The 6,501-nt window shown below is 46.9% G+C and overlaps 1 protein-coding gene across 7 annotated transcripts in view; it reads left to right on the top strand.

Moving 5' to 3' along the window:
* Positions 1 to 976: 976 nt before the first annotated feature.
* Positions 977 to 6,501, top strand: part of HUWE1 (HECT, UBA and WWE domain containing E3 ubiquitin protein ligase 1) — a 164,475-nt gene continuing 158,950 nt past the window's right edge. For 3 of the 7 annotated variants that reach the window (XM_055119786.1, XM_055119789.1, XM_055119785.1), the window contains exon 1: positions 3,586 to 3,741. The gene's annotated coding sequence lies outside the window, so the exon portion shown is untranslated. Of the gene's footprint in view, positions 1,106 to 1,312; positions 1,411 to 3,584; positions 3,742 to 6,501 lie in introns of those variants that run through there. The other 4 variants (XM_055119784.1, XM_055119788.1, XM_055119790.1 and 1 more) reach the window with 4 other exon arrangements.

Below are 6,501 nucleotides of genomic sequence, written 5' to 3'. Positions count from 1 at the left end.
ATGCAAACATTACCTCAAATACAGGCGTTACCTTTTGTCTCTATTTCTTATAATTTAAAAAGGCCTGAAATATAGAATTTTGATTTTAAAATAATTTATATTACAACAAAACCACATTCTCCCATTAAAATAACATTCTGAGAATATTTAGCTAATCGATGTATATTAAAGGGTCCATCATAAAACTAGGATTGCACATAAAAGTTTCTGTTTGTTTGCCAGGCAGAAAACTCATTCACTGGATTCTCAGTTTGACACATGAGCCACTGCTTTGGAGGGTTGGAATCCAAATTGGGAGGGTATAATTGCAATAAGTGTACCGCTACGTAACAAGAATATGTTGGGTAATGCTTTTGTCATTTTTATACCTTGGATGCGGAATAATGCTTACTGTAAAAAACCCAAACCTTATCTAGTCAAATGTCCCCTTCTCTAACAGTCCAATCTTACTCTGCACACCAGATGGAGCGTGGTTTATACCGTCAGCGCTATAGCCTGCGATTACATTTCCTTTTGCATTCACAGCTGCAGGATCTGGTAAAATCTCCTCTACAATTGCATAGCAGCCCCAAATAATACCAGGAGAAAAACAAAGAAGGTTTATTGAGAGCGTACTAGGTGCCTAAAGAGAGTGCTCTAAGGGGTTTCTCCTTGCAAACTTACAAAGGTCGCGCCCCCGAGGAGAGTGGCTGGCTCTCCGCGCCAAATCCCTGGTTGCCCTCTTGACCCCTCATCCTTCCCCAGGCAGCTAGAGCGAGGGTTCATTTTAACATGTAAATCAGATCGCCGAGCGTCACCCTCCAGTGGCTTGCCCCGTGCCTCCCACTCCCCGCTCCCCAGCGACCCCGCTCCTCCTGCGCGGTTGGGTTTGCCGCGCACAGAAGCAGCAGCCCCAGAGTGGTCCCTGCGGAGGGCACCCGGGAGGGAGCGCCCTCCCAAGGGGCAGGGGCGGGGCCTCGCGGGCCGGGGGCGGAGTCTCGGCTCAAGTGTGCGGAGCGCCGGAGCCCGAGCTTTTCCTCCGAGGGCGAGCCGGGGGAGCCGGGCAGAGGCTGGGCCGAGCACCCGGCACGCGTCCTCGGGCCCCGCCGGCGCCGCTGCAGCCCAGGTGAGCGCCTTCCTGCCGCCGGGGGGTCGGGCTCTGCGCTCGCGCCCGTCACCCGGTCACCCGCTCCTCCGAGGGGGCTGTTCCCACGGGCCCCCGCGCCGCGGCTCGGTGCTGGCGGCCGCGGGGAGCCTTCGCAAGAGGCTGGCGAGGGGGCCCGGCGGCCTGTCCCAGCCGTCCCTCAACCCCGCCTTCTCTCCCCTCCCCCAGGCCTCGCCGGCGCCTGCAGAGAGCTAGCCGCATTTTCGGGGGCAGCGGGCCAGGGGCCGGCAGCGCAGCGACAGAGCGGCCGACTGTGGGGATGCGAGGTACCGGCATTAGTCGTGGCCAAGGGGCCGTAGAGAGGGAGGCGAGGCCAGTGCTCGACATTTCTTGCCCGGGGTCCAAGAGGGAGGCCTCAGAGGAGGGGGGAAGGTGAGGGGCGGGCCGGCTTCGTGGGCAACTACTCGGCATTGTATATGGATAGGGATCTATATGGATACATAGATACACACACGCATACATGTCTGGGGATCCGAATGGTTCTGAACACATTTAAGCTGAATTTTTTTTAAAACATCGGATGTCATGTCGAGCGTACTGGATCAGTAATCGAACGTTTTCTCGTTTCTCAGCCGCTGTATCTTGTGTTTGTACTCCAGTTTATTTAACCATTTTCCAATTGATGTGCATTAGCTTGTTTCCGTTTTGCGGAGGTGGGGGGCTCTTACAAGCAAAGCTATAATGAATGGGTTTGTAAATATGTTTCATGCACATGGGGACTTTGTGGAATCAATCTAGAAGAGAAATAGCTGGATAAGAAAAAATGTACAATGTATATGCATTTTGAATTTGGATACATTTGTTCGAATTGCCTTCCCTAGAGGCTGTACTAATTTACTCTCCTATATTGCTTGAGAGTGCCCATTTTTCCACAGTTCGGGCTAACATGAATTGTTAACCTATGTAATTTTGGGCAGTTGAAGGAACAAATAATGGTATGTCATCGTTTTCTTTGCATTTCTGATTGCTTATGGTCTCGAACACTTAAAAAAATTACGATTACACAAGTAAAAGGGAAATATAAATAGTATTGTTATATATAAGCTGTAAGCATTTGGGATTATAAATTCTGAAAAACATCCCACTGGCAATACCAAGAAAATGAATAAACTAGAAATAAAACACAGGACTCCGCTAAAAAATACAGTAAGAGAATATTTGCATGCGTGGGGAAGGGATACCATGCTTCTGGATAAGCAGCTCAATTTTGTAGTGATGTTCATTTTTCTTGTGCTGATTTATACGGTTGATGGAATTTCAATAAATACATCAAGTTTTTGGAACTTAATATGATTCTAAAGTTCATCTGGGAAAAAAACAATAACCGAAAAAATATTTTAAAAGATGAGGTTATTTGTACTACCAGCTATTGAAATGTACTCTGAAGCAGCAGTATTTAAATTAGAATGGACAGAACAAAGCATTGGAATAGAAAAGCCCACAAATTGAGTTACATTGAATCCCAGGATTTATTGAGAAACATTGTTTGTTAGACGTGGAAAAACTGCCATATTAAAAGCTTCAAGCACGCATTACCCACCCCCCCACCCCGTGGAAATTTTCCTTTGAGGTCAGACTCCTTTGTTTGGAGAAAACCCCTTTATTGGATTTTTGGGTTCTGCAAGGTAAAACCTAAGGTGTTAAAATTAGTGACTTTGGCTCTATAAGTAGTGAGATGAGCGTTTAGTTAGATGGATTAAGGTTAGCCTGCAGTGCGACAAGAGATGGAGTCTAGGTATCATGTCTTAAAAATATATGGATTTACTGTGTAAAAAATGTTATGTCATTATTTTCATTTAATTTGCGTGTTTATTGTGATTGAGAACGTCTTTTATGTGTTCGTCTAGAATAATACGCTTCCTGGGAGCAGTTAACAATGGGGGGGCCCCGTTGCTTTCCTTCCAGAATGGACTTTGCCTAATTGCTATAGCTCTGGCTGGAAGCGTCAGAATAAACAGGTTGACTTTTTAAATTTTCCTCAAGCACTAAGCCCTAGCTAGACAGACACCTTAGATGGGGGCGGAGGCAGTTTTCAGGACATGGCCGAGATTTGGCGCTGAGCTGTGTCATCGCGAGGTTTGGCAGCAAGCTCCGCAGTGGGTTGGAAACCTCGTGGTTGGCGAGATCCCTGCAGGACAGGAGGTTCCTCCCTTCCCCCGAAAAACTCCCAGTCATTTTCATGAAGCACCGCCTTTCTCCTATTTAGGAGTGTACAGCAGATCTCGCGAGAACTCGTGTTTCCTAAAGGCGAGGCGCGGGCAGCATCCTGCGGTGAATTTTAAGGTCTCGTAGAGGCTAAAACATGATATCGCGATAGTTGTCAAGGCGTTTGCGGGACCCGGCGGCGGCAGGTTGGCTCCGCCCCTCGGTGCTTCGCGAGGTTGTGCGTCATTTGCTTTTCATTTCGCGTAGGGCAGAGCGGAGCTTGGGAGACTTGAGCTTTGGTGGGAGGAGGGGTCTGGGAAGGGCTGGGCTCAGGCTTTTGCCATCCGGTAGAGATTCTCGCGGGATCGCGTGGAGGGGGCCGCGGTTCGGGTACGCACTGCTGCAGCCGAGTAGGTGGCGGCAACGTTTTCAGTTCATCTTGTTCTTAGCCGGTGAGTTCTCGCGGGAGCGGGGTTACGTCCTCGTGGGATTCGTTCGCTGTGGCGGAGGTAGCACGGGGGTGGGGGGGTGCAGTGACTAGGGTCGGTCCGCCTGCTGTTAAGATGGCGGCGGAAGCTGATGTCTGTCCGGGCAGGACCCGGGGCTGAGCTGGTAGCTGCCCGCGTTTGTGACGCCTCTCAGGTACCCGACGTTAAGGAGATGACGATTGCGAAACGCCGAGGGACCGAATAAATGAACCGGAGGCGAAGACCATCCCGTCTAAGTGGGTTGAGGCGACACCATTTCCCAGGCCTCAGCCGCGTGTGGGCCCGCCTTTGCCCCACCAATTGGTCAACGCCTCCGTCGCTGCCGCCGCAGTGGGCGGGTTGGGAAGGGTGAGGGGCGTGAGTCTGGAGTTGGTTGGGGAGTGGGGCTTGGGGTTCTGCTGGGCTCTGGAGAAGGGGCAAGGCTAAGACTACGGGTTTCTTTTCTACCTTTTTTTTGCGGTCCCGCCTTGGTCCTCCATCCCTGCCATGGCGCAAGTGAGTTCCCTAGTTTCTCTTTACGATGAGATGAACTCAGTTTCTCCAACTCCGTAAAATAAGGTTTAGGAGCTAAGCTTTAGTACTTCTCTAGTTCTAGCATTCTGTGGACCCTCCCGCTTGTGCACAGATATTTTAAGCTCGTATGTAAAGGTGGGGGGGGGCGGAAGCTAAAAGCTTTTTATTGTCATCCCCTTCTCTGCCCTATTAAGGAAGAGCTTTGTTCAAGCCCCTAGGCAGACGGATCTCCCTCTTACATTGGTCCCTTGACGCAGGCAATGAATAGAATCTTCCTGGATCCCTGCACTTATTCTATCTTTGCATATGGAACCGTGGTTGTCTTCCATTTTTTGAGGTCTCCACGCCTTTGTGAAACTGGTTGGAGCACAAGACACTGATTTGTCCAACTATTCTTGTTGCTCGACAACTTTTAGGCCGAGCAGTGAATTGGCTGGTGGTTGGATGACTGCTGTCTTTGTAGTCTCTTCGTTCTTGGACCTTTAACCTTCCTTTCTTCACCCCCGCCCCATAAGATATTTAAAAGGCTGTAGAGAATAAGCCTCCAGTAAACCAACTTTATGCCCTTCTCCCTCCCCAGCCATTCTCTCTCCCCCACCCCCACTCCTTCACCAGATCGAGCACCATCCTATTTCCTTGCCTGCTCAGTTTTCTTCTCTTGGACTGTGGACATCTCTCTCTGCTTATGACCACCCCTTACATGCTTCTCATTTATTAATCTTTCTTTTCTCCTTCATCGATGCTTTTTCCGTGAGTTGAATCTCTAAGATAACGTTTCTGTCAGACTCTTTTACCCGCCTTGTGCTCCAAAACAGTTTTGATACAGTATCTCCTGCTGTTCACTCAGTTGCGGTCTTACTGTTCCCCTCATTCCGTCAGCCCTATAGGCAGTCAAGTCTAACATTTGTTTCCGTCTTTTAGGTTACATGTTCATTGTTGTTTACTTTTAGCTTCAATGTTTCATAGAGTGGATGTGGACATTTCCCAGTGAAGAATTATGTGGTTAGGGTTCACATCAAACTTTGTGACCTTGTGTGAATTTTTAAATACTTTTTATCTGCATAATATGCCTTGATAATAGTGCTTATACTTGCTAGAATTAGTTTGTAAAGTGTCTGGCTTATGATTAGGACATAAATTGTGGTTACTTTTTTTTTGATGTGAGGATGCACCTGCGTCATGCTAGATTTATTATGACATGGGAAAGATTTTTCTTTAACTCAATTTCCAGTATATTTTTAGGCCAGTCTTGTCATTTTCCCCCTTAAAAACCAAACTTTTATCTCCATGGTTCTGGATGTTTGAATGTGATACCCCTAACCTTCTATTAGTCTAGGAATTTAAGTACAAAATAACTATCTTGGAATGACCACCTGTCACAATGTTACTGTTATAATGTTACTATACCCAGCTGTTCTATGACTGGGAAGGGGTGCTTCATCCCTTACCTACTTCTTTCTACTCCTTCAGAGGCAGTTCTGACATGTACCCTATTAAAGTAGTAAAATTTGGTGCCATGATTTTTACCAAACTAAAAGGAACTTCTCACTAGTTTTCAAGTGTTCACAGTGATTTTCCCTATCCTTTTTTGATGCCTCAGTTCCATATGGAAATCTGCTAGTTGACCTTCCTTGAACAGGGTGATGCCTATTTAGAAAGGTGGTTGAGGAATACCTAGGTTTTTTTTTTTTTTAAGGGATTGTTGCTAGTTCTTGAATACCTGCTGTTGGTTCTTGCAATTATATTTTCTAGCATTCTTAGAAATGCTGTTCAACTTGGAGGCTTTCCTTACTGTTTACTGTTTTGATTAGACCAGTGTAAGTTCTGTTTTCTAATTTCCTTGATTTATGATGGAAATAGTAATATGACTGTGAAGTGTTTACCTAGGATGAAAAATTTACCATGGGTAAACATCTGGAAATAACTATGTTGACACTAGTTTTCCGCTTTAGGATTTGCTTTATACTTTGAAGTATTTTGGAGGTAATAGAATTTCCCCTTTTTCAATTCAGTAGACGTCAGATCATTTTCTGTTTTGAGAATATGCCTTGGTGCTTTATACATCAGTGTTTCTTTTTCCTACCTGACACTCCTCCTGGTCTTGTTTCCTTCCTGTGCACCATTCTCCCTTACTACCAATTGGCCCTTTAGTCTTTGCATTTGCTTTCCCCAGTTATGTGATTTTCACCTGTGGCCCCCTTAGAGGGCCAA

Source organism: Sorex araneus, chromosome X (assembly GCF_027595985.1).
Source record: "Sorex araneus isolate mSorAra2 chromosome X, mSorAra2.pri, whole genome shotgun sequence".
Taxonomy (NCBI): domain Eukaryota; kingdom Metazoa; phylum Chordata; class Mammalia; order Eulipotyphla; family Soricidae; genus Sorex; species Sorex araneus.
This window is presented reverse-complemented; position numbering and strand designations above follow the sequence as displayed.